This window comes from Chrysemys picta, chromosome 16 (assembly GCF_011386835.1).
Source record: "Chrysemys picta bellii isolate R12L10 chromosome 16, ASM1138683v2, whole genome shotgun sequence".
Taxonomy (NCBI): Eukaryota; Metazoa; Chordata; order Testudines; family Emydidae; genus Chrysemys; species Chrysemys picta.
In genome coordinates this window covers 31,630-57,904 of record NC_088806.1, presented here as the reverse complement: position 1 = coordinate 57,904, position 26,275 = coordinate 31,630, and the positions used below count along the sequence as shown (strand labels likewise).

At 53.8% G+C, this 26,275-nt stretch overlaps 2 long non-coding RNA genes across 4 annotated transcripts in view; both read right to left on the bottom strand.

Moving 5' to 3' along the window:
- Window positions 1–26,275, bottom strand: part of LOC101937833 (uncharacterized) — a 77,569-nt gene that overhangs the window by 19,706 nt on the left and 31,588 nt on the right. Inside the window, exons 7-11 of the long non-coding RNA XR_010592965.1 lie at window positions 4,807–4,938; window positions 3,642–4,497; window positions 2,469–3,344; window positions 1,286–2,156; window positions 121–976 (exon numbers count right to left, since the gene is read on the bottom strand). This is a non-coding gene — a long non-coding RNA (uncharacterized LOC101937833). The remainder of the gene's footprint in view (window positions 1–120; window positions 977–1,285; window positions 2,157–2,468; window positions 3,345–3,641; window positions 4,498–4,806; window positions 4,939–26,275) is intronic.
- Window positions 7,119–13,437, bottom strand: LOC135975892 (uncharacterized). Of its 3 annotated transcripts, none has more exons than XR_010592967.1 (4): window positions 13,309–13,437; window positions 9,464–9,600; window positions 8,284–9,148; window positions 7,119–7,973 (listed from the first exon to the last, which is right to left on the bottom strand). It is a non-coding gene; the product is annotated as an uncharacterized LOC135975892 (long non-coding RNA). The 3 variants fall into 3 exon arrangements; XR_010592968.1 differs by lacking the exon at window positions 13,309–13,437 and adding an exon at window positions 9,828–10,187; XR_010592966.1 differs by lacking the exon at window positions 13,309–13,437 and having other exon boundaries at window positions 9,464–10,184.

Below are 26,275 nucleotides of genomic sequence, written 5' to 3'. Positions count from 1 at the left end.
TTTTCAAGAGATTCTTGTCCCTTCCCCAGCCTTAATCCCAGAGCCTCATACCCAACGAGGAAGCACGCGGCCTGTGAAGAAAACTACAGCGACTACAGATGACGAATTCAAAGCACTGACCTCTTACTCACAGCCAGCGATGCAGAAGGCAGAAACATGAGGACTATTCATGTCTCCTTAGAAGGATGTCCAGACTACTCAGGTCCACTTCTGCAATATTCTTGTCCGGCTAGGGCTCCTGGACGATTCCTCCGCAACCTAATAAAGCCAAGCAAGAACTATCACTACACAGAGCTCTATTGGGGCGTCGAGTCTTACCCTCATCCCTGCCTCCCTCTCCAGTCCCATCTACATCAGCCCCACTCGATGAACAGAAACTAAGTAAACACAGACAGTCACAGCTCCACTTTAGTGCCCAGTGCCCCGCATCGTTTTCGTCCGCTCCTACTTCTCCATGGCTCCCGAGACCTGGCTAGGATGCACACCTAGCATGCCTGCGCGTTTCCTACGAAGTGAGACGGCACAAGGAGAGGAGAGTCAGCGAGAAAGTTGGCCAACACACTAGAGAAGAGAGAGAAACAGACAGATAGAAAGACATGGGAGGAAAGCAAGCGACTCACTACCTGGAGTCATCCTTCTAGATGCAACCTTCCGTTGCGTAGGAGACAACGCTCCTGGCCAGAGAAATGAGCAGACCCTGAAAACGGGGACCTTGTCCCCCTCATAACCACAGCTAGTCAAGAACATTTTCTTCAAACCCAGCCCCAGCTAACGTGGCGTCCCTAGCAGGAGAAAGGTGGGCCATGAGCACAGCAATCACCAAACCAGACACTTATCTCACTGAGTGGCGGCCGTTCCCCTCCCAGTTGGACGGCTTTTGCGTGACATCAACAATGCTCACGGTCTCGTCGCTCCGGCTTGCTTTCCATCACATGAGGGCTTGAGTCTCTGAGGCGTGACTTCTTTTCCCTCGGTCCTAAACCCAGCACAAGGGGAAAACACAAATCCGTTACCATCTCAGTCGGCAACATCTCGTAGGCTCTTCCTTTCGCCTCTCCCTCACGGCGGGGCTCCTCCCTCAAACATCTTCCCATTACACCTTTAGCATTAGAACCAAAAAGCAATCCCTTGCAACGGCACCTGACAGTCACTCTGCACAGCAGACTCTGGCCCCTCCCCAGCCGTAATCTCACAGAGCCCCAAACCCAACGAGAAAGCACACGGCCTGTGAAGAATACTACAGCGAGCACAGATGAGAAATTCAGACCGTTGACCGCTTACTCACAGTCAGTTATGTGGGAGTCAGAAAGCTGAGAACTGTTCATATCTGCTAACAAGGATGTCCAGTCTGCTCATGTCCACTTCTGCCACTTTCTCCTCAGGATAGGGCTCTTGGAAAATTCCTCTGGAAGCGCAGCTGCGAAAGCCAAGCATGAGCCATCACTACTTAAAGCTCTATTTGTTGCTTCAAATCTTGCCCTCATCCTGGCCTCCCTCTCCAATCCCATCTACATCAGCCCCACTCGATGAACAGAGACCAAGTTAACACCGAAAGTTATAGCCCTGCATGGTTTTCATCCCCTCCTACTTCTCCATGGCTCCCAAGACCTGGCCTGTGGGGATGCACACCTAGCACCCCTGCCTGTGTTCTATGAAGGGAGACTGCACGAGGACAGGAGAGGAAAGAGTGAGAAAGTTGGCCAACACACAAGAGGAGAGAGAGAGAGAGAGAGAGAGAGAGAGAGAGAGAGAGAGAGAGAGAGAGAGAAAAAAATGGGAGGAAGGCAAGCAACTCACCACCTGGAGTCATCCTCCTGGATGCAACCTTCTGCTTCCGAGGACACACCGCAGCTGGGCAGAGAAATGAGCAGTCCCTGAAAATGGGGACCTTCTCTCTCTCGTAACCACAGCTGCTTAGGAACCATTTCTTACAAACCCAGCCCCAGCTAACGGGGCGTCCCTACCTGGAGCCATTGGGGCCCTACGCAGAACCCTCACCAAACCACACACTTATCTCACTGACGGTAGCGACTGCTCCACTGCCAACTAGACGGCTCCTGACTTGCATCAACAATGTTCGCAGGCTCACTGCTCTTGCTCGCTTTCCATCCGACAAGGGGAGTAAAGGCTGACGTTTGATTTCTTTTCCCTCGGTACTAAATCCGGCACAAGGAGGAAAAACAATGAAGTTACCACTTCAGTGGGCAGCGTCGCGTAGGCTATTCTTTTCGCCTCTCCTACATGGCAGCGCTCTGCCCCAAACTCTCCCCCCCCATTACGCCTTTAGCATTACAACTAGAACGCACCCCTTGCAACGGCACCCAAAATAATCCCTCTACACAGCATACTCTGGCCCCTCCCCAGCCGTAATCTCACAGAACCCCATACCCAATGAGAAAGCACACGGCCTGTGAAGAATACTACAGCGAGCACAGATGACGAATTCAAAGCACTGACTGCTTACTCACAGCCAGTTATGCGGGAGCCAGAAAGTTGAGGACTGTTCATGTCTGCTGACAAGGGTGTTCATGTCTGCTTACAGGGATGTCCAGTCTGCTCATGTCCACTTCTCCCAGTTTCTTCTCGAGATAGGGCTCCTGGAAAATTCCTCTGGAAGCGCAGCTGCAAAAGCCAAGCATGAGCCATCACTACACAAACCTCTATTGGTGCTTCAAATCTTGCCCTCCTCCTGGCCTCCCTCTCCAATCCCATCTACCTCGGCGCCACTCGACAAACAGAGACCGAGATAACACCGACAGTCACAGCCGTGCATGATTTTCGTCCCCTCCTACTTCTCCATGGCACCCGAGACATAGCCTGTGGGGATACACATGTTACACGGCTGCCCGTGTCTTACGAAAGGAGACAACACGAGGAAAGGCAAGGACAGACAGCGAGAGCTAGAGGGTGTGTGTTGGCCAACATATTAGACAAGAGAGAGAGAGAAAGAAAAACATTGGAGGAAAGCAAGCAACTGACCACCTGGAGTCATCCTTCTGAATCCAACCTTCCGCTGCAGAGGAGACACCATTCCTGACCAGAGAAATGAGCAACCTCTGAAAATAGGGACCTTTTCCCCCTCGTAACCACAGTTAGTCAGGAACCTTTTCATACAAACCCAGCCCCAACTTAGTGGGCTTCCCAACCTGGACTCAGGTTGGGCGTGAGCAGAGCCCTCACCAAACCAGACACTTATCTCACGGACAGCGGCATCTCCACAGCTCCCAGATGGACGGCTTTTGAGTGGCATCAACAATGCTCAGAGTCTCAACGCTCTCGCTCGCTTTCCATCGCATGAGGGCAGTAGACTCTGACGCGTGACTTCGTTTTCCTTGGCTCTAAACCTAACGGTGCAGGGGGGGTGGAGCCAAAAAAATTAGCATCTCCGTCTGCAATGTCGCGTAGTATCTTCTTTTCACATCTCCCATATCCCACGGCTCCACCCTCAACATATCTCCCATTACTACGTTACAACTGCAACTAGAAGGCACCCATTGTAACGGCACCCAAAATATTCACTTTTTTCAAGAGATTCTTGTCCCTTCCCCAGCCTTAATCCCAGAGCCTCATACCCAACGAGGAAGCACGCGGCCTGTGAAGAAAACTACAGCGACTACAGATGACGAATTCAAAGCACTGACCTCTTACTCACAGCCAGCGATGCAGAAGGCAGAAACATGAGGACTATTCATGTCTCCTTAGAAGGATGTCCAGACTACTCAGGTCCACTTCTGCAATATTCTTGTCCGGCTAGGGCTCCTGGACGATTCCTCCGCAACCTAATAAAGCCAAGCAAGAACTATCACTACACAGAGCTCTATTGGGGCGTCGAGTCTTACCCTCATCCCTGCCTCCCTCTCCAGTCCCATCTACATCAGCCCCACTCGATGAACAGAAACTAAGTAAACACAGACAGTCACAGCTCCACTTTAGTGCCCAGTGCCCCGCATCGTTTTCGTCCGCTCCTACTTCTCCATGGCTCCCGAGACCTGGCTAGGATGCACACCTAGCATGCCTGCGCGTTTCCTACGAAGTGAGACGGCACAAGGAGAGGAGAGTCAGCGAGAAAGTTGGCCAACACACTAGAGAAGAGAGAGAAACAGACAGATAGAAAGACATGGGAGGAAAGCAAGCGACTCACTACCTGGAGTCATCCTTCTAGATGCAACCTTCCGTTGCGTAGGAGACAACGCTCCTGGCCAGAGAAATGAGCAGACCCTGAAAACGGGGACCTTGTCCCCCTCATAACCACAGCTAGTCAAGAACATTTTCTTCAAACCCAGCCCCAGCTAACGTGGCGTCCCTAGCAGGAGAAAGGTGGGCCATGAGCACAGCAATCACCAAACCAGACACTTATCTCACTGAGTGGCGGCCGTTCCCCTCCCAGTTGGACGGCTTTTGCGTGACATCAACAATGCTCACGGTCTCGTCGCTCCGGCTTGCTTTCCATCACATGAGGGCTTGAGTCTCTGAGGCGTGACTTCTTTTCCCTCGGTCCTAAACCCAGCACAAGGGGAAAACACAAATCCGTTACCATCTCAGTCGGCAACATCTCGTAGGCTCTTCCTTTCGCCTCTCCCTCACGGCGGGGCTCCTCCCTCAAACATCTTCCCATTACACCTTTAGCATTAGAACCAAAAAGCAATCCCTTGCAACGGCACCCGACAGTCACTCTGCACAGCAGACTCTGGCCCCTCCCCAGCCGTAATCTCACAGAGCCCCAAACCCAACGAGAAAGCACACGGCCTGTGAAGAATACTACAGCGAGCACAGATGAGAAATTCAGACCGTTGACCGCTTACTCACAGTCAGTTATGCGGGAGTCAGAAAGCTGAGAACTGTTCATATCTGCTTATAAGGATGTCCAGTCTGCTCATGTCCACTTCTGCCACTTTCTCCTCAGGATAGGGCTCTTGGAAAATTCCTCTGGAAGCGCAGCTGCAAAAGCCAAGCATGAGCCATCACTACTTAAAGCTCTATTTGTTGCTCCAAATCTTGCCCTCATCCTGGCCTCCCTCTCCAATCTCATCTACATCAGCCCCACTCGATGAACAGAGACCAAGTTAACACCGACAGTTACAGCCCTGCATGGTTTTCATCCCCTCCTACTTCTCCATGGCTCCCAAGACCTGGCCTGTGGGGATGCACACCTAGCACCCCTGCCTGTGTTCTATGAAGGGAGACTGCACGAGGACAGGAGAGGAAAGAGTGAGAAAGTTGGCCAACACACGAGAGAGAGAAAAAAATGGGAGGAAGGCAAGCAACTCACCACCTGGAGTCATCCTCCTGGATGCAACCTTCTGCTTCCGAGGACACACCGCAGCTGGGCAGAGAAATGAGCAGTCCCTGAAAATGGGGACCTTCTCTCTCTCGTAACCACAGCTGCTTAGGAACCATTTCTTACAAACCCAGCCCCAGCTAACGGGGCGTCCCTACCTGGAGCCATTGGGGCCCTACGCAGAACCCTCACCAAACCACACACTTATCTCACTGACGGTAGCGACTGCTCCACTGCCAACTGGACGGCTCCTGACTTGCATCAACAATGCTCGCAAGCTCACTGCTCTTGCTCGCTTTCCATCCGACAAGGGGAGTAAAGGCTGACGTTTGATTTCTTTTCCCTCGGTACTAAATCCGGCACAAGGAGGAAAAACAATGAAGTTACCACTTCAGTGGGCAGCGTCGCGTAGGCTATTCTTTTCGCCTCTCCTACACGGCAGCGCTCTGCCCCAAACTCTCCCCCCCATTACGCCTTTAGCATTACAACTAGAACGCACCCCTTGCAACGGCACCCAAAATAATCACTCTACACAGAAGACTCTGGCCCCTCCCCAGCCGTAATCTCACAGAACCCCATACCCAATGAGAAAGCACACGGCCTGTGAAGAATACTACAGCGAGCACAGATGACGAATTCAAAGCACTGACTGCTTACTCACAGCCAATTATGCGGGAGCCAGAAAATTGAGGACTGTTCATGTCTGCTGACAAGGATGTTCATGTCTGCTTACAGGGATGTCCAGTCTGCTCATGTCCACTTCTCCCAGTTTCTTCTCGAGATAGGGCTCCTGGAAAATTCCTCTGGAAGCGCAGCTGCAAAAGCCAAGCATGAGCCATCACTACACAAACCTCTATTGGTGCTTCAAATCTTGCCCTCCTCCTGGCCTCCCTCTCCAATCCCATCTACCTCGGCGACACTCGACAAACAGAGACTGAGATAACATCGACAGTCACAGCCGTGCATGATTTTCGTCCCCTCCTACTTCTCCATGGCACCCGAGACATAGCCTGTGGGGATACACACGTTACACGGCTGCCCATGTCTTACGAAGGGAGACAACACAAGGAAAGGCAAGGACAGACAGCGAGAGCTAGAGGGTGTGTGTTGGCCAACATACTAGACAAGAGAGAGAGAGAAAGAAAAACATTGGAGGAAAGCAAGCAACTGACCACCTGGAGTCATCCTTCTGAATCCAACCTTCCGCTGCAGAGGAGACACCATTCCTGACCAGAGAAATGAGCAACCTCTGAAAATAGGGACCTTTTCCCCCTCGTAACCACGGTTAGTCAGGAACCTTTTCATACAAACCCAGCCCCAACTTAGTGGGCTTCCCAACCTGGACTCAGGTTGGGCGTGAGCAGAGCCCTCACCAAACCAGACACTTATCTCACGGACAGCGGCGTCTCCACAGCTCCCAGATCGACGGTGTTTGAGTGGCATCAACAATGCTCAGAGTCTCAACGCTCTCGCTCGCTTTCCATCGCAGGAGGGCAGTAGACTCTGACGCGTGACTTCATTTTCCTTGGTTCTAAACCTAACGGTGGGGGAGAGGGGGGGAGCCAAAAAAATTAGCATCTCCGTCTGCAATGTCACGTAGTATCTTCTTTTCACATCTCCCATATCCCACGGCTCCACCTTCGACCCATCTCCCATTACTACGTTACAACTGCAACTAGAAGGCACCCATTGTAACGGCACCCAAAATACTCTCTTTCTTCAGGAGACTCTTGTCCCTTCCCCAGCCTTAATCCCAGAGCCTCATACCCAACGAGGAAGCACGCGGCCTGTGAAGAAAACTACAGCGACTACAGATGACGAATTCAAAGCACTGACCTCTTACTCACAGCCAGCGATGCAGAAGGCAGAAACATGAGGACTATTCATGTCTCCTTAGAAGGATGTCCAGACTACTCAGGTCCACTTCTGCAATATTCTTGTCCGGCTAGGGCTCCTGGACGATTCCTCCACAACCTAATAAAGCCAAGCAAGAACTATCACTACACAGAGCTCTATTGGGGCGTCGAGTCTTGCCCTCATCCCTGCCTCCCTCTCCAGTCCCATCTACATCAGCCCCACTCGATGAACAGAAACTAAGTAAACACAGACAGTCACAGCTCCACTTTAGTGCCTAGTGCCCCGCATCGTTTTCATCCGCTCCTACTTCCCCATGGCTCCCGAGACCTGGCTAGGATGCACACCTAGCACGGATGCCCGTGGTCCTACGAAGGGAGACGGGACGAGGAGAGGAGAGGAAAGAGAGTGAGAAAGTTGGCCAACACACTAGAGGAGACAGAGACAGAGAGAAAAAAATGGGAGGAAGGCAAGCAACTCACCACCTGGAGTCATCCTCCTGGATGCAACCTTCTGCTTCCAAGGACACACCGCAGCTGGGCAGAGAAATGAGCAGTCCCTGAAAATGGGGACCTTCTCTCTCTCGTAACCACAGCTGCTTAGGAACCATTTCTTACAAACCCAGCCCCAGCTAACGGGGCGTCCCTACCTGGAGCCATTGGGGCCCTACGCAGAACCCTCACCAAACCACACACTTATCTCACTGACGGTAGCGACTGCTCCACTGCCAACTAGACGGCTCCTGACTTGCATCAACAATGTTCGCAGGCTCACTGCTCTTGCTCGCTTTCCATCCGACAAGGGGAGTAAAGGCTGACGTTTGATTTCTTTTCCCTCGGTACTAAATCCGGCACAAGGAGGAAAAACAATGAAGTTACCACTTCAGTGGGCAGCGTTGCGTAGGCTATTCTTTTCGCCTCTCCTACACGGCAGCGCTCTGCCCCAAACTCTCCCCCCCATTACGCCTTTAGCATTACAACTAGAACGCACCCCTTGCAACGGCACCCAAAATAATCACTCTACACAGAAGACTCTGGCCCCTCCAAGCCGTAATCTCACAGAACCCCATACCCAATGAGAAAGCACACGGCCTGTGAAGAATACTACAGCGAGCACAGATGACGAATTCAAAGCACTGACCGCTTACTCACAGCCAGTTATGCGGGAGCCAGAAAGTTGAGGACTGTTCATGTCTGCTGACAAGGGTGTTCATGTCTGCTTACAGGGATGTCCAGTCTGCTCATGTCCACTTCTCCCAGTTTCTTCTCGAGATAGGGCTCCTGGAAAATTCCTCTGGAAGCGCAGCTGCAAAAGCCAAGCATGAGCCATCACTACACAAACCTCTATTGGTGCTTCAAATCTTGCCCTCCTCCTGGCCTCCCTCTCCAATCCCATCTACCTCGGCGCCACTCGACAAACAGAGACCGAGATAACACCGACAGTCACAGCCGTGCATGATTTTCGTCCCCTCCTACTTCTCCATGGCACCCGAGACATAGCCTGTGGGGATACACACGTTACACGGCTGCCCGTGTCTTACGAAGGGAGACAACAACAAGGAAAGGCAAGGACAGAGAGAGAGCTAGAGGGTGTGTGTTGGCCAACATACTAGAGAAGAGAGACAGAGAGAAAAACATGGGAGGAAAGCAAGCAACTGACCACCTGGAGTCACCCTCCTGAATCCAAACTTCCGCTGCAGAGGAGACACCGTTCCTGGCCATAGAAATGAGCAAGTACTGAAAATAGGAAACTTTTCTCCCTCGTAACCACAGCTAGTCAGGAACCTTTTCATACAAACCCAGCCCTACTGTACTGGGCTTCCTAACCTGGACTCAGGTTGGGCGTGAGGAGAGCCGTCATGAAACCAGACACTTATCTCACTGAGAGCGGCGTCTCCTCGGCTCCCAGATAGATGTTTTTTGCGTGACATCAACAATGCTCAGAGTCTCGACTCTCTGGCTCACTTTCCATCGCATGAGGGTAGTAGACTGATGTGTGACTTTGTTTTCCTTGGTACTAAATCCAGCGGGGGGTGGGGGGGGTGGGAGAGGGCGGGAGAGGGCGGGATTAGCATCTCCGTCTGCAATGCCGCGTACTCTTTTCATTTCACATCTCCCATATCCCACGGCTCCACCCTCAACCCATCTCCCATTACTACGTTACAACTGCAACTAGAAGGCACCCATTGTAACGGCACCCAAAATACTCACTTTCCTCAGGAGACTCGTCCCTTCCCCAGCCTTAATCCCAGAGCCTCGTACCAAACAAGGAAGCACATGGCCTGTGAAGAAAACTACAGCGACTACAGATGAGGAAATCAAAGCACTCAACTCTTACTCTCAGCCAGCGATGCAGAAGGCAGAAACATGAGGACTATTCATGTGTCCTTAGAAGGATGTCCAGACTGCTCAGGTCCACTTCTGCCATATTCTTGTCAGGCTAGGGCTCCTGGACGATTCCTCTGCAAACTAATAAAGCCAAGCAAGAACTATCACTACACAGAGTTCTATGGGTGCGTCGAATCTTGCCCTCATCCCTGCCTCCCTCTCCAGTCCCATCTACATCAGCCCCACTCGATGAACAGAGACCGAGTAAACACAGTCACAGCTCCACTTTGGTGCCCACTGCCCCATATGGTTTTCGTCCGCTCCTACTTCTCCATGACTCCCAAGACCTGGCCTGTTGGGATGCACACCTAGCACGCCTGACCATGTCCTACGAGGGGTTCGTGTTGGGGAGGAAGAAGAGATAAGGGCTGAGGGGCCCCATGGGTGGAGGGTGGAACTGGGGTGCAGGGTAGGGATGGGGATGCAGGTTGGGGAATGTTGGAGAAAGGAGAAAAGGGCACCAGGGGGCCCACAGATCTGGGGAAGCTTGCGGCCTGCTGGGGGTGCAGGGGGGCGAGGAAGGTTGTGTCGAGCTCGGGGTGTGGGGGGACAGGGGATGGGCTGGGGGGAAGAATGTTGCAACAGGCTGGGGGTGTGGGGGGAGGGCTGGGGGTGCAGGGGGGAGATTGCGGTGGGCGGGTTAGAGAAGGTTGCCGCCCGCTGGGGGTGCGGGAGGTGCGAGGAAGGTCGGGGCGGGCTGGGGGGGCACGGGGGATGAGGAAGGTTGTGGGGGGCTGGGGGTGCGGGGGGCATGTTGGGGAAGGTTACGGTGGGTTGGGGACCGGGGAAGCGGGTTGGGGCGGACTGGGGGTGCGGATTAGAGAAGGTCGCGGCGGGCTGGGGCTGCGGGGGGGAGGTTGCAGTGGGCTGGGGGGTGAGGAAGGTCGTGGCGGGCTCGGGGTGTGGGGGGACGGGCGATGGGCTGGGGGGGGAAGAATGTTGCGACGGGCTGGGGTGTGAGGGGGGCGAGGAAGGTCGCAGCGGACTGGGGGTGCAGGGGGGACGAGGAAGGTCACAGCAAGCTGGGGGTGGGGAGGGTTTGCAGAGGGCTAGGGGTGCGGGGGGATGGGGCTGGGTTGGGGTGTGGGCCAGGAAAGTTGCGGCAGGCTGGCTGTGCGGTGGGGACGAGGAAGGTTGTGGGGGGCTGGAGGTGCGAGGGGGGCGCTGGGGGTGAGGAAGGTCGCAGCGGACTGGGGGTGCAGGGGGGACGAGGAAGGTCACAGCAGGCTGGGGGTGGGGAGGGTTTGCAGAGGGCTAGGGGTGCGGGGGGATGGGGCCGGGCTGGGGTGCGGGTTAGAGAAGGTCGCGGCGGGCTGGGGCTGCGGGGGGGAGGTTGCAGTGGGCTGGGGGGTGAGGAAGGTCGTGGCGGGCTCGGGGTGTGGGGGGACGGGCGATGGGCTGGGGGGAAGAATGTTGCGACGGGCTGGGGTGCGAGGGGGGCGAGGAAGGTCCCAGCGGACTGGGGGTGCAGGGGGGACGAGGAAGGTCGCAGCAGGCTGGGGGTGGGGAGGGTTTGCAGAGGGCTAGGGGTGCGGGGGGATGGGGCCGGGTTGGGGTGTGGGCCAGGAAAGTTGCGGCAGGCTGGCGGTGCGGCGGGGACGAGGAAGGTTGTGGGGGGCTGGAGGTGCGAGGGGGGCGCTGGGGGTGAGGAAGGTCGCAGCGGACTGGGGGTGCAGGGGGGACGAGGAAGGTCACAGCAGGCTGGGGGTGGGGAGGGTTTGCAGAGGGCTAGGGGTGCGGGGGGATGGGGCCGGGCTGGGGTGCGGGTTAGAGAAGGTTGCAGCCCACTGGAGGTGCGGGGGGGCCAGGAAAGTTGCGGCAGGCTGGCGGTGCGGGGCGGGGACGAGGAAGGTTGTGGGGGGCTGGAGGTGCGGGGGGCAGATTGGGGAAGGTTACGGTGGGTTGGGGACCGGGGAAGCGGGTTGCGGCGGACTGGAGATGAGGATTAGAGAAGGTCGCGGCGGGCTGGGGGTGCGAGGGAGGTTGCGGGGGGAGGGGGGCAGGCTGGGGGCAGGATAGTGAAGGTTGTGGGGGGCTGGGGGTGCGGGGGGCAGGTTGGGGAAGGTTACGGTGGGTTGGGGGACCGGGGAAGCGGCTTGGGGCGGACTGGGGGTGCGGGGGGGGAGGGGACGACGAAGGTTGCGGCGGGATGCGGGGTCTGGGGAGGTTGCGGGGGAACAAGGAAGGTTGCAGGGGGTGCGGGGGGACGAGGGAGGTCGGGGCGGGCTGGGGGTGCGGGAGGACGAGGGAGGTCGGGGCGGGCTGGAGGTGCGGGGGGACGAGGGAGGTCGGGGCGGGCTGGGGGTGCGGGGGGACGAGGGAGGTCGGGGCGGGCTGGGGGTGCGGGAGGACGAGGGAGGTCGGGGCGGGCTGGAGGTGCGGGGGGACGAGGGAGGTCGGGGCGGGCTGGGGGTGCGGGGGGACGAGGGAGGTCGGGGCGGGCTGGGGGTGCGGCGGGCTAGGGATGTGGGGGGCTCGGGGTGCGGGGGGACGAGGGAGGTCGGGGCGGGCTGGGGGTGCGGGGGAGGTCGGGGCGGGCTGGGGGTGCGGGAGGACGAGGGAGGTCGGGGCGGGCTGGGGGTGCGGGAGGACGAGGGAGGCTGGGGTGGGTTAGAGAGGGGTGCGGCGGGCTAGGGATGTGGGGGGCTGGGGGACGAGGGAGGTCGGGGCGGGCTGGGGGTGCGGGAGGACGAGGGAGGTCGGGGCGGGCTGGGGGTGCGGGGGGACGAGGAAGGCTGGGGTGGGTTAGAGAGGGGTGCGGGGGGCTAGGGATGTGGGGGGCTGGGGGTGCGGGGGGTCGAGGGAGGTCGGGGCGGGCTGGGGGTGCGGGAGGACGAGGGAGGTCGGGGCGGGCTGGGGGTGCGGGGGGACGAGGAAGGCTGGGGTGGGTTAGAGAGGGGTGCGGGGGGCTAGGGATGTGGGGGGCTGGGGGTGCGGGGGGACGAGGGAGGTCGGGGCGGGCTGGGGGTGCGGGGGAGATCGGGGCGGGCTGGGGGTGCGGGGGGACGAGGGAGGTCGGGGCGGGCTGGGGGTGCGGCGGGCTAGGGATGTGGGGGGCTCGGGGTGCGGGGGAGGTTGGGGCGGGCTGGGGGGGCCGAAGGGGGTGCGGGGGGGGCGAGGAAGGTTGGGGCGGGTTAGAGAGGGGTGCGGGGGGACGAGGGATGTGGGGGGCTCGGGGGGTGCGGGGGAGGTCGGGGCGGGCTGGGGGTGCGGGAGGACGAGGGAGGTCGGGGCGGGCTGGAGGTGCGGGGGGACGAGGGAGGTCGGGGCGGGCTGGGGGTGCGGCGGGCTAGGGATGTGGGGGGCTCGGGGTGCGGGGGGACGAGGGAGGTCGGGGCGGGCTGGGGGTGCGGGGGGACGAGGGAGGTCGGGGCGGGCTGGAGGTGCGGGGGGACGAGGGAGGTCGGGGCGGGCTGGGGGTGCGGCGGGCTAGGGATGTGGGGGGCTCGGGGTGCGGGGGGACGAGGGAGGTCGGGGCGGGCTGGGGGTGCGGGAGGACGAGGGAGGTCGGGGCGGGCTGGGGGTGCGGGAGGACGAGGGAGGTCGGGGCGGGCTGGAGGTGCGGGGGGACGAGGGAGGTCGGGGCGGGCTGGGGGTGCGGGGGGACGAGGGAGGTCGGGGCGGGCTGGAGGTGCGGGGGGACGAGGGAGGTCGGGGCGGGCTGGGGGTGCGGGGGGGGAAGCGGGTGCGGGGGGACAAGGGAGGTCGGGGCGGGCTGGGGGGGGCGGGGCTAGACAAGACCGTGGCGCGCTGGGGTCAGTGGCTGAGACGGGCCGGTACCAAACATACCCGGGGAAGCAGCACTTTAAAAACTACAACTCCCAGGTTGCGTCGCTCATGACGGAAGCGACTGGCGCAGAACGGAAGCCGGGTTCCCCGGCGTACCGCGGTTGGCGCCCAGACCGCTGACATCACTTCCTCTTCCGACAACTTCCGGCCCCGCTCTGCAAACGGAAGCTGTGATGCCAAAAGCGCCTCCCGCCCAAACAGAGGGCGCTGGGCCCCGACCCTGCCCCCGCCTTTCCCACGGTGCCGCTGGATCTGCGGTGGCTGATGGGAGTTGTAGGCCGGGGTGCACTACATCTCCCACAAGCCACTGCTTCATTCCTTCCCTCCCCCCCCCAGCGGGGCTGAGCTGGGCACATGGCAATAGTGGGGGCTGTGGGTGGGCGCTGGGGGTGGGGGGTCTTACGGGGTGTGTGTGTGTGCTGAGGCTGCGGGGCAATGGGGGGCAGGTGGGAGATGGGGGATAAACAGAGGGATTCGGGGCTTCTGGCAGTTTTGGGGTGTCGAGTTGTGGCTAGGCCAATCTGGGTTGAAGTGGGGACAGGTTGCTTTAGGACCCGCTCAGGGGGCATGGGAATGGGCAGAAGCAGGAGGGATGCAGGTGATAGGGGAGAGTAGAAGATTTTGGATGAGGAGGGTGCGGGTACAGGGAATGAGAGGTTTATCTAGGTGAGTGGAGGAGGGTGAGTGCCAGGCCGGGGTGGTAGGAGCAAGAGCTGAAGTGGTTTCAGAAGAGAAAACTGAGGCACATAAGCCAAGGAGGGAAAGCATAGTTGATGGGGGGGAGGTGGCGGCTAAGGGTGCCCCACTGTAACCTACTGTCCCCAGTCAGGGGAGGGGTCACCCATCCCCCTCACTGTAAAGTTGGCTGCTCCCACTGGCAGCACAGCTCTGGGATGCTCCCTCTGTGATTTGCTGTTAAATTAAATAAATTATAAATTAATGGAGATCTCCCATCTCCTAGAACTGGAAGGGACCTTGTAAGGTCATCAAGTCCAGCCTCCTGCCTTCACTAGCAGGACCAAGTACTGATTTTGCCCCAGATCCCTAAGTGGCCCCCTCAAGGATTGAACTCACAACCCTGGGTTTAGCAGGCCAATGCTAAACCACTGAGCTATCCCTCCCCCCGAACAACCAAGGCTAGTTCAGACATGTGTCTGAGTACAATAGAGTTAATATGAGATATACTTATCTCATAGAACTGCCTTTACTAGCAGGGCCAAATATTGATTTGGCCCCAGAGCCCTACGTGGCCCTCTCAAGGCTTGAACTCACAACGCTGGGCTTAGTAGGTCAATGCTTAAACCACTGAGCTATCCTTAGTCTGTTGCACATATAGAGGGCACGTCTCATAGCAGCTTGTGCTTCTCACCACCCCCTGGCAGCTAGAAGTTTCTGGCGCCTCACTCCATGGTGGGAGAAAGCACAAGACACTCCCATCGCCCCTGCCACCTCCGTACCTTTCTCTCCTCTATCCAACCCCCTGCTTAGTGCCTTGCCCCTGCTATGACATCTCAGCATAGAGATGGGGCAAAAGCCTGGGATAGCTCCCCTCCAGCACAGTACATGTGGTTAAGAGTTAAGGGAAAAGGGAGTACCCTGCCCCCTCATCCCACATGTTTAGTAGTTTGTAATGTAAAAAAACCTGCTGTGACAGTACAAATGGAGAAACAGATCTTTCTATACATTATTACAGAGATTAAGTGGCACTGTTATGCAAAGGTGCGTTGGAGTCAGAGATGCTAGAATGCATAGTCCACCACCACACATTTTTATTTCAAAAAACACTACCAACCTATCAGAATACATCCTTACTCCATAGAGTAGGCTGCCAGTGTGATAAGCATAACTGAGATACTAAAGAACTCAGAGTTATATATAGTTAAAATTGTCTGTATTGTTCCGTGGTGTGATGGTTCAGCCTCAACCGTGCTTGTTTCCCCATCTGTAGAGGGTTAAGGATTACATTCTCCTGCTTCTGCCAGCCAGAATCTTGTGTCTGAAGCAGATTTCAAGGCAGTAATAGATCTTTAGGGTCACCACTTTGTTGTAGGTTTACAATTAGCATTTTGAAATAAGTAAAAGAATGAAATAATTGTTTTCTCTTGCATTTCAATTTGATGTTCCTGTTCAAATATTCTGTGTAAATCAATCCTGTTTTGTGCATGAATGAGGAGTGTGTGTGTTAGAAGATAAGTGTGAAGGCAATCACCAAACCAAATGTTCTAGGGAGGACAGACAAAGGCGCTAGGAGATTAGAACATGCCCCTATTGAGATGTCAAAGGAGCGCAGATTGATGACTCTAAAAAACAAGGCAAGCACCTATCAATTGGGACAAGATAGCTGTGATCAAAATCAGCATGGGGTAAGTCCCCGAGAGACTGATGAAGGAATAAAATAAGCAATAAGAACAATTTTAGAAAACAAGCACTCGTCAAACAGCAATTGATTACAGCATAACAATGCAAAACTCATTGGTCCCAATGAAGTTAGATCACTATATAAACAGGGTGCTTTGCCATGAAATTTTGGGTTTGTCCTGCCAAGACTTCCCCGGAGCATAGAACCTGGCTCCTTCTTACCCATAATCAACCTAGCTGGCCACTAGGTTGCTCCAGACTCTGTACTGGTAACTACAGTGTGTGTGTGTGTGTGTGAGTGATTGAATGCATATGCTAATTGTATCTCCAATAAATGCGGCATATTGCCTTTTCCCCTGAAAAAGATCCTGTGTGCTTCTTATAAGCATAACACAGTAGGGGTGGGATGGTGGAAGAAACAGGGGAAGGGAGGCATTCTGGGGAATACATTTTCAACACCCAAGTGGGTCTTTGCAAACTTGTCAATATGATGTATTTATGTATTTTTAATCACACCTCCAGCGGCACCAAATAGCACATAGGGCAGCACATTCTGCAAACAAAGGTAAGAGACTACAATTCCCCTGCTGCATCAAGGCACACTGCACTAGAAGCACACGTGAGAAGCAGCAGCAGCTTTAAGTTCTTGTTCCCCCCCCCCCCGTCTCACACACACACACACACACACACACACACACACAATCTGCACAGAGAGCTATAGACTTCTATGTCTCAATCACCACTGGACACATGCAGGTGAACATGGCTTTGAAGGGAGGCTGTAGACCAACAGGCAAGGAGAGAGAACATGTTGGCCAACACCTGCTTAGAGAGAAGTAATGAAGGAAGAACAAACACCACCTGTAGTCACCTTCCGGGTTCCAGGCCTCTGCTCAGGAGGACATGCTTCGCCCTGCCCAGGGAGATCAAAAACTCACAAGATGAGGAAATTCTCTCCCTGTACCCAGAATGAGGAGGAAATCTTTTATTAGAAAACAAGCTGCAGCTAGAGGGAAGCAGGAGTCTGTACTCAGCCTTTATTACACATTTATCTTAGAGGCCACTCAGGGTAATGCACCAGTGTCCCCTGGAGCAGCAGTGACACCCAGTGGCCAGTCAGGATAATGAACAGACTATTTCCCCTGGTCTCTAAGGTGCCACAAGTACTCCTGTAACAGAGGGGTAGCCGTGTTAGTCTGAATCTGTAAAAAGCAACAGAGGGTCCTGTGGCACCTTTGAGACTAACAGAAATACTGGGAGCATAAGCTTTCGTGGGTAAGAACCTCACTTCTTCAGATGCAAGACTTCTTTTGCTTTTTACAAGTACTCCTGTTCTATTTCCCCTGGAGCAGCCGTGACACCCAGTGGCCAGTCAGGATAATGCACAGAGTGCATCTGCCCTGGAGCGGCAGTGACACCAGTGGCTAGTCAGAGGTAATGCATGGACTGTCTCTTCCATGGAGCAGCAGTGACACCCAGTGGCCAGACAAGGTTATGCACAGAGTGTTTCTCAAAGAAGAACAGTAACACCCCAGGGACAGCACCAGCCTCTTCCGGTGGTGGTGAATAGACAAAAATGTGGCAGCTGCAACCCTCTTTGCCATGAGGCCCTGCCCCTGCTGTGGTTCCACCCTCTGCTCCTCCTCAGCGAAGTGCCAGCCCTGCCTCCTCTCCTCCAAGGCTCTGGCCCACGGCCATGTCAGAGGCCAGAAGCCAGAGTCGGGCAGGGTGAAGCAGTTGCTGCACTAGCTGATGTCAGAGTGCAGGCAGCCGCCGAGCTTCCCCATCTTGTCTTCCTGCTGCTTGGGACCCCAGGGCTGTGGCTGCTCCTCAGCTCCCTACTGCCCTTTGACCGCTCACCGCCTGTAAGAGCCTCCCTGGTGCGGGGTCCAGCTACGGGGCCAACACAGCCCTCGGGGAGCAGGACTCAGGAACCCAGGCCAGAGCACATCAGTCCGGGATGCTGTGCTGAGCCTTGGACCCTCCACCTGCCCTGGGTGGTACACCCTTGTGAGCGGACACACGGGCCAAGGGCTACGCCCCGCTCACATCCTCTGAAGCAAGCCAGAGTTGGTAGGGAGGAGGACTAGAGTGGAGTGACCAGGGAAGCTCACCCAAGTGATGTAGAAGGAAGAGAGTTGAGGACTGAGCATCTCTGGTTACAGGCAAGTTGCTCTCCACATAGTTACCATACTTCAGGAAGACTCCATAGCACCAGACAAATCCTTGAGAGGGGACAAACGACTCCCCCAAGCTTATCGTACCTCACATAAATGCAAAGGCCTTTTCTCAGAGACCCACCCCATGCTGACAAGAGTTCTTGCAGTCCTCCCGCAATACTTAACTTAAGCAAATTTCTATTTGCTCTGACTCCAGAGATCACTGTCTGGTTTCCATCTCCCCAGATGATCTCAGGGTGGCTGCTCCTTTTGGTCTCTGCCACAGGTTGGTCATTCTCTCATCTACCCAAAATCAATAGGAACTGAAAAGAGAGAGAGAGAAAACACTTGTAAGTTAGGCAAGCACTGGTGCATGGAAGACTTAGACAGACAGACACAGACACAGACACACACACGTCACCTGGCTGCTACTCATTGGACCCCCTTCCCTATACCTCTCCAGCCTACCCAAGGCCTAAAATGCTCATCACTCATAAGGAACTATAACCAACCAGGTGTCTCCACACCCTCAGTCCACGACACCCAGGCCTGCCCAGAATGCTCTGGTTCTCTGAAGAAAGGAACGGTTGAGTATGGAACAATGTGGTTTCCAGTGACTCTCACCAGATGACCTGGAAGGACAGACCAGAAACTACAGAGCATCTCTACTTACATGCAGGTCACCCTCCTTCACATTTAGTTATGGGGATGAGGGGGACACTTCCAGACAATTACCAGCCAAAGACACTTCTACTATCTCCCATCATTGGATATGGGCAGGTGTAGAAACCTGTGGGGGATGCAGACTTGGGTGTCTATAGCTCTGTGCCTAGATGGGTCATGTTAGGTATAGATGTACAGGTGGAGGGGCATGAAAGGAAGTGACTTATTGTTGCTGCTGTCTCTAGTCTAGTGGATGCGATCTATAGCTGATGGCACCTGTCTGCTTCCCTGAAATTATGTATTAAGTGCTTGGGTAGTCAGAGCCCTCTGAGAGAGCAGTGTGAGGCCATTCACAGGGAGCTGATCCCTGTGTGCAGGCCTTTGCACGGGGAGGTGGCAGAGGCCTTGCACCTGTGGTGTACCTAACGGTGTAATGGGAAAGGGGATTGTGGTCGAGAGCCTTCACAGCATTGCAAACTCCAATGATAACTTTCACATTTCTTCTTGGGTTGTGCTTAGAACCAAGGGAAAAGAAGTTTGAGGGTCAGAGTCCAGCCCCATTGTGAAATGGAAAGCACACCTGAGCCAGTGCTTCATGGGCCAGCCAAATGGGGTGGGGGAGGTCTACACACAGGTCATCCCCTGCCCCACCTGGCCTCACTCCCCCAAGGGGGGGAACCCAGCCCACTGCCCAAACCTTAACCCTTCCTTTGTTTTTATTGTGATGTTGTATTTACCATATTTAATACATTATTAAAAACAAATCTTAAGGAAATTATTTATGATCCTATGACTTCACTGGTGCCTGAATTGCTGGTTGTCACAAATGGCTACCTCTGAACCAGGGGAGGGGCAGACAGCTGTTCCTCCTGTCACAGTTTGCTACTCCTGTGAAATCTCTTTAAAATTTGGACACAAGTAAAAGGATCTTGCTCATTTAGAACACATACGTATTAAATTAGAACAATCTCATTTTATGAGTGTCCCAATTTAAAATAAAGATTTCACAGAAGTCAAAACTCTGACATGGTCCAACCCATCTGTCACAACTCCCTACCCCTAGACCCAGAAATGGGAAATTGTGGGTGTAGCAAATGTGGCAGGACAGCCAAAAAAAAAAATCTAGGTGTCAGTAACTCCTAGTAGTAGGAAATTGGGACACCGAGCAGTTTGTGATGCTACAGCCCCGGCCCAGCTTTGTCCACCCCATTGAGCCAGCTTTGTGCCCTGCAGGTAGTCACTATGGTGTAACAGTGCCATGGTGCTACAGAGAAGATGGTGGCACATTTCCCACTCCTGAGACACCAGGGTCCCCACCTGTTTGGGTCACTGGCTGCCTGGCCCTGGGCTGCAGCTCCAGTTGGAGGTGGGCAGGGGCAGGTGGGGTTTGTTAGCCTCAGTCTCTGTGCTTTGTAGGCTACTCTGGGTACAGGATGTGAGGAGGTTTGAGGGACCCCCCTGGCCAGAGTCTTGCTGCCCAAGGAAGGTGAGACCTGCGGCAGGCTTTGGAGCAGCTGGTTCAGCAGCCAGAAGACCGCATGCTTGTATATCCCCGAGCAGCAGGTTGCGCACTGCATGTAGCTCACGGGTAGCGGTGCAGGGGCAGGTTCTGCTGGGTGGATGGTGCAGGAAACAGTGTCACCCTGGAGGTGACAGGGCCAGCAGCCATGAGCTGAACCCACCAACTTAGCAGCCTGTGACATCCCCATCCATCCCTTCAGCCCTGTCCAACCCTTCAGCCATCCATGCATCCCCCTGTATGCCATATACATCGCTCCATCCAGCCACAGGCCTTACACACTCATCGCCATATGCATCCCCCTGTATGCCATATACATCGCTCCATCCAGCCACAGGCCTTACACACTCATCACCATATGCATCCCTCTGTCTCTCTGATTGTCCATGCAGTGCTCAGCACAATGAGACTTGGACCTTGAATGAGGCTTTTGGGTGCTGCAGTAATGGATCTGGGGGTGATAGTATGGGTCTGGGCGGCTCTAGTACCAGCCCCACTTCTTCTAAGCCCAAACTCTCTACAAAGATGGGGGGCTGGAAGAAGCGGCCTCCTGACCCTGGCAGGCAGTACACATCCTTCCCTGTAAGGCAGAGACCATGCCCATAGGCAGATAGATCCTGCTCAGCCCCATGAGAGACCGAGGGGGCCCGGGAGAAGAGGGTGCATGCCACTGAGCATGACAAGTGATGTGGATTCTCACCCAGAGCAGATGGACCCTGCCTGGAGCATGCCTCAGCTGGAGTAGTGTGTCCAGTTCTGGGCACCGCATTTCAAGAAAGATGTGGAGAAATTGGAAAGGGTCCAGAGAAGAGCAACAAGAATGATTAAAGGTCTTGAGAACATGACCTATGAAGGAAGGCTGAAAGAATTGGGTTTGTTTAGTTCGGAAAAGAGAAGACTGAGAGGGGACATGATAGCAGTTTTCAGGTATTTAAAAGGGTGTCATAAGGAGGAGGGAGAAAACTTGTTCACCTTAGCCTCTAAGGATAGAACAAGAAGCAATGGGTTTAAACTGCAGCAAGGGAGGTCTAGGTTGGACATTAGGAAAAAGTTCCTAACTGTCAGGGTGGTTAAACACTGGAATAAATTGCCTAGGAAGGTTGTGGAATCTCCATCTCTGGAGATATTTAAGAGTAGGTTAGATAAACGTCTATCAGGGATGGTCTAGACAGTATTTGGTCCTGCCACGCGGGCAGGGGACTGGACTCGATGACCTCTCGAGGTCCCTTCCAGTCCTAGAATCTATGGGAGACCGCGGGGTCCTTTTCCATTACTTGGCTCTGTTGCAGGCTCTCCACATGATGTCAGCTTTCTCTGCCATGGGTTGCCATGAGAAGTAGGGGCAGGCACCAGGTGTACAAGGATTTGGGGGCTCAGTGTCTGGGAGGGGTTTTGGGGATACAAGGGGTTTTGGAGAAGGATGCAGATACCTACATCTGGGCTGTAGGGGGGAGTTCCAGGAGGATTAGACAATAAGCACACTCATACTGGGTCAGACCAATGGTCCATCTAGTCCAATATTCCTGTCTACGACTGTGGCCAGTACTTTTGGCCTTCACAATATCCCCTGGTAATGAGCTTCACAGTTTGACAGTTTGTTGTGTTGGTGTCACTAGGCATAACCCTAGGTAACTCAGGAGGGTGGAAGGCCACTAAGTGTCAATGAAGCCTTCCTGCACTAGGCCTATATGAACCAAACTTCTTCCATGTTTAAACTCTAATCAACCTCAAAAGCCAGGTGCAATTGGAATATGTAAGCAACCAGTTATCTGTGTGCAACCCCCTGCTCACTCCAGTATCAAGCGGTAATAATGAGGCCTGCATGTTTCTGGCTGAAGGAAAAAAGGACAAGAGAACAGTTTAAAGAAGTTACTAACAAGCTAGGCTTATAGCTGCCAAGAATGACTTAACTGCTTAAATGTAATCATTATTTGCTTAGTAACTGTTACCAGGGAAGGGAGGGGTAGAAGGGGAGGAAGGGAGGGGAAAGGGGGTGTGTGTGTGAGGCTTAACTGCAAAATGTATAAAAGAAGAAAAACTGTTCCTGTTAGTGTGCTTGATTTGAGACGTGCCAGTCTCCTTGCACCGCTTTGGGATCCCAAATAAACTTTGTTTGCTTCTCCCCCTGGTGTGTTCATTGGCGCGAAGCACACCGGGCAACGAACCCCGCTGCTGCTGTCCTCGGGCCCTCTGTGCCGGCAACAGTTGTGTGAAGAAGTACTTTCTTTAGCTTAATTTAAACCTGCTGCCTATTAATTTCATTGGGTGGCCCCCTGATTCTTATGTTACAAGAGGGCTAAAGAACACTTCCTTATTCACTTTCTCTACACCATTGCTGATTTCATGGACCTCTATCATAACCCCCCTTAATCATCTCTTTTCTAAGCTGACCGGTCCTAGTCTTTTTAATCTTTCCTCCCATGGAAATGATTCCAATCATTGTGGTTGACGCGCTTCTCTGCACCTTTTTCCAATTCTAATGTATCTTTTGTGATATGGGGTAACTAGAACTGTATGCAGTATTCAAGGTGTGGGCATATCAGAGATTTACATAGTGGCATTAAGGTATTTTCTGTTTTATTATTTTTCCCTTTCCTAATAGTTCCTAACACTCCGTTAGCTTTTTTGTGCTGCTGCACACTGAACAGATGTTTGCAAAGAACTATCCACTATGACTCCAAGATTTCTTTCTTGCATGATAACAGCTAATCAGCACTGAATTTTATCTGTCATTTTGTTGCCCAGTCACCAAGTTTTCTGAGGTCCCTTTGTAACTCTTCAGTGTCAGCTTTTTCAAGATAGTGAAGTCTCTTTCCAGAAGTGGATAAGTTGTGAGCAAGAACTGCTATGAGAGGCATAGTGGTAGAGTCCCTCTCTGTGATAATATATAGATCTCTTATAGATCTAACGATACAAAAGTAGAGCTAGCTAGGCCAAAAAAGAATTTGAAGAGCAACATGCAAAAGACAAAAACTAACTGCAGAATTATTGTAAGTATATCAGAAGCAGGAAGCCTGACAAACAATCAGTAGGCTACTGGATGATCAAGGTGCTAAAGGAGCGCTCCAGGAAGACAAGGCCATTGCAGAGAAGCTAACTGAATTATTTGCATTGGTCTTCCCTGCAGAGGATGCGATTCCCTCCTCTGAGCCATTCCTGCTAGGTGACAAATCTGAGGAACTGTCCCAGACTGAGGTGTCAACAGAGGATGTTTTGGAACAAATTGATTAATTACATTTAAATTAAATAGTAATAAGTCACCAGGATCTGATTGTATTCACCCAAGAGTTCTGAAGGAACTCATATACGAAATTGCATAACTGCTAACTGTGGTATGTAACAGAAGGCCCTCACATACGTTTTGGACTGCCACTGTACAGTGATCTAACAGAAGGTTAGGAACCATTAGTAAAGGGATAGACGAGACAGAAAATATCATAATGCCACTATATGAATCCGTGGTATGTCCAAACATTAACTATTGCATGCAGTTTTGGTCGCCCTATCTCAAAACAGATGTATTAGAATTGGAAAAGGTGCAGAGAAGGGCAACAGCAATGATTATGGGTATGGAAAAACTTCCATAGGAGGAGAGATGAAAAATACTAGCACTGTTCAGTTTAGAAAAGAGATGATTAAGGAGGATATGATAGAGGTCTATAAAATCATGACTAGTGTGGAGAAAGTGAATAAGGAGTGGCTAGACTCCATAGTCCACCAATGCAAACCTTTTTTGGTTTTTTTGTGATTTTGTTATGAGTTTTTTAACCCAAAGACAACTACATCGTTACTCCCTGGAGAAAGACTGCAACTGAGATGTGTGTTTGTTTCCCCATCTGTAAAATGCTGATGATTATAGCCTCTTTCCTTTCGATCTCTGCATGAAAAACCCTGCAAAGCAGCTAATGTAGCCTGACTGATAACATATAATGACCTCCCATTGGAGCAGAGAATGTCACTCCTCACCATAGGCGTGCGCAGCACATTTCATTAGGGTGTGCACCCAGGGAATTTTATTTATTTATTTTTTTAAAGGCAAACATCATAAGGTTGGGGAGTGGGAGGGGGTGTGGTGTGCAAGAAGGGGCTTAGGGCAAGGGATTGGGGCAGAGGAGTGGTGCAGGGCATATGAGGGGGCTCAGGGCAGGGGGTTGGGGTGCAGGAGGGATGCGGAGTGCAGGAGGGGGCTTAGGGCATGGAGTTGGGGTGTAGGGTAGGGCAGGGGGCTCAGGGCAGGGGGTTGGGGTGTGAGGTGTAGGCAGGGGGCTTAGGGCAGGGGGTTGGGGTACAGGAGAGGTGCAAGGTGCGACAGAGGCTCAGGGCAGGAAGTTGGAGTGCATGGGGGTACAGGGTGCAGGAAGGGGTTCAGGGAAGGGAGTTGGGGTGCAGGAGAGGTGCAAGGTGCAGGCAGGGAGCTCAGGGCAGGGAGTTGGGGGGCAAGGTGCAGGAGGGGTTCAGGGTCCGGCCCGGTGCCGCTTACCTGCAGCGCCGCACTCCCTGCCTGCCTGCCCTGGCCCCACACCATGTTGCGCCGCTCACCACGTCCCTGCACGGCCCCTGGTGAGGGGGTGGCACCGGTCTCCGCGCGCTGCCCTTGCCACACCTCCAGGTACCTCCCCAAAGCTCCCATTGGCCGCGGTTCCCCGTTCCCGGCCAACGGGAACTGCGAGGGGCGGTGCCTGGAGCAATGCACGGAGCCCTCTGAGAGCAGCATGGGGCTTGCAGCACCACAGGGGGCCAATCCCGCGGGCCAGATCCAAAGCCCTGAGGGACCGGATCCGGCCCGCGGGCATTAGGGTGTGCCTGGGCACACCCGGCACACCCCGTGTGCACGCCTATGCTCCTCACACTTTCAAGGCTACTGCTCTTGGTACTCTTAAAAGCATCAAATACTAATTTAACAACATTTCACTGGAAAACTTGTTTATACTGCAGACTTTATAAACTTGAGTTTTTAAAAATGAGCTTGAAGAGAAAGTCTAACTCTGAAGCAAAGGTCTGTCTCCTTTATGTAACTGAGTCCATGGAGGGACTGGCCCTAATCCTGCAGACACTTATGCATGTGCGTAACATTAGATGCATATCCTTTGAATGTTTGCAGGCACAAGACCATCCCCAGCAATTACAGTAGAACCTCAGGGTTACAAATACCCCAGGAATGGAGGTTGTTCATAACGCTGAACAAAAATGTTATGTATCAGAGGGGTAGCCGTGTTAGTCTGAATCTGTAAAAAGCAACAGAGGGTCCTGTGGCACCTTTGAGACTAACAGAAGTCCTGGGAGCATAAGCTTTCGTGGGTAAGAACCTCACTTCTTCAGATGCAAGTAATGGAAATCTCCAGAGGCAGGTATATATCAGTGTGGAGATAACGAGGTTAGTTCAATCAGGGAGGGTGAGGTGCTCTGCTAGCAGTTGAGGTGTGAACACCAAGGGAGGAGAAACTGCTTCTGTAGTTGGATAGCCATTCACTGTCTTTGTTTAATCCTGATCTGATGGTGTCAAATTTGCAAATGAACTGGAGCTCAGCAGTTTCTCTTTGGAGTCTGGTCCTGAAGTTTTTTTGCTGTAAGATGGCTACCTTTACATCTTTACATTACCACACAATAGCAGATGTGGTATAACAATAACACAACGCAAAACCGACTCGAGCCCCCACCCAGTGACCTGGGACAATTACATACCACCCCCCGGGCGCCTCTAAGAGGCAACACTTCCCCTCTCGCAAGCACGGAGTCTGAGTGTAGCAAAAGCCTTTTAATAAAGGAGGGAAACAATGCGGCATTATGTTGGGGAAACACCACAAACAGGATTCATAACACAAACCATGAGCAAAAGACCCACCTCCAAGTAAGTTTGGCAGTGTCCTTTTCCCCTCAGGGTCTTAAGTCCAGCAACCCAAAAATCATCCCAAAGTTCAACAACCCAAAAGTCTCTGTCCCTGGTCAGTGCAGCCCCAGAGTTCAAAAGTTTATCTGCAGAGTTTTACCTCCCAGCCTGGGTGGCAATGGGGGAGGGGGCACGGGGGTGTTAAGGGGCACCTTACATGGCCCAATGCCGACTGCCCCACCTCTCCATGGGGTTCTGCTGCAGCCTTCACCACAAGCCACTCCGCCAGCCGCTCTGTTCCACACAGCCATCCCGTGAGTGGCTCCAGCCATTCTGTGAACTGCTCTGCTCTGCCAGCCGTCCCATAAGCCATTCTAGCCATCCCACAAACTGCTCTGCAAGCCACTCACAATATATCTGCAAGCCCCCCCCCCCTACTTA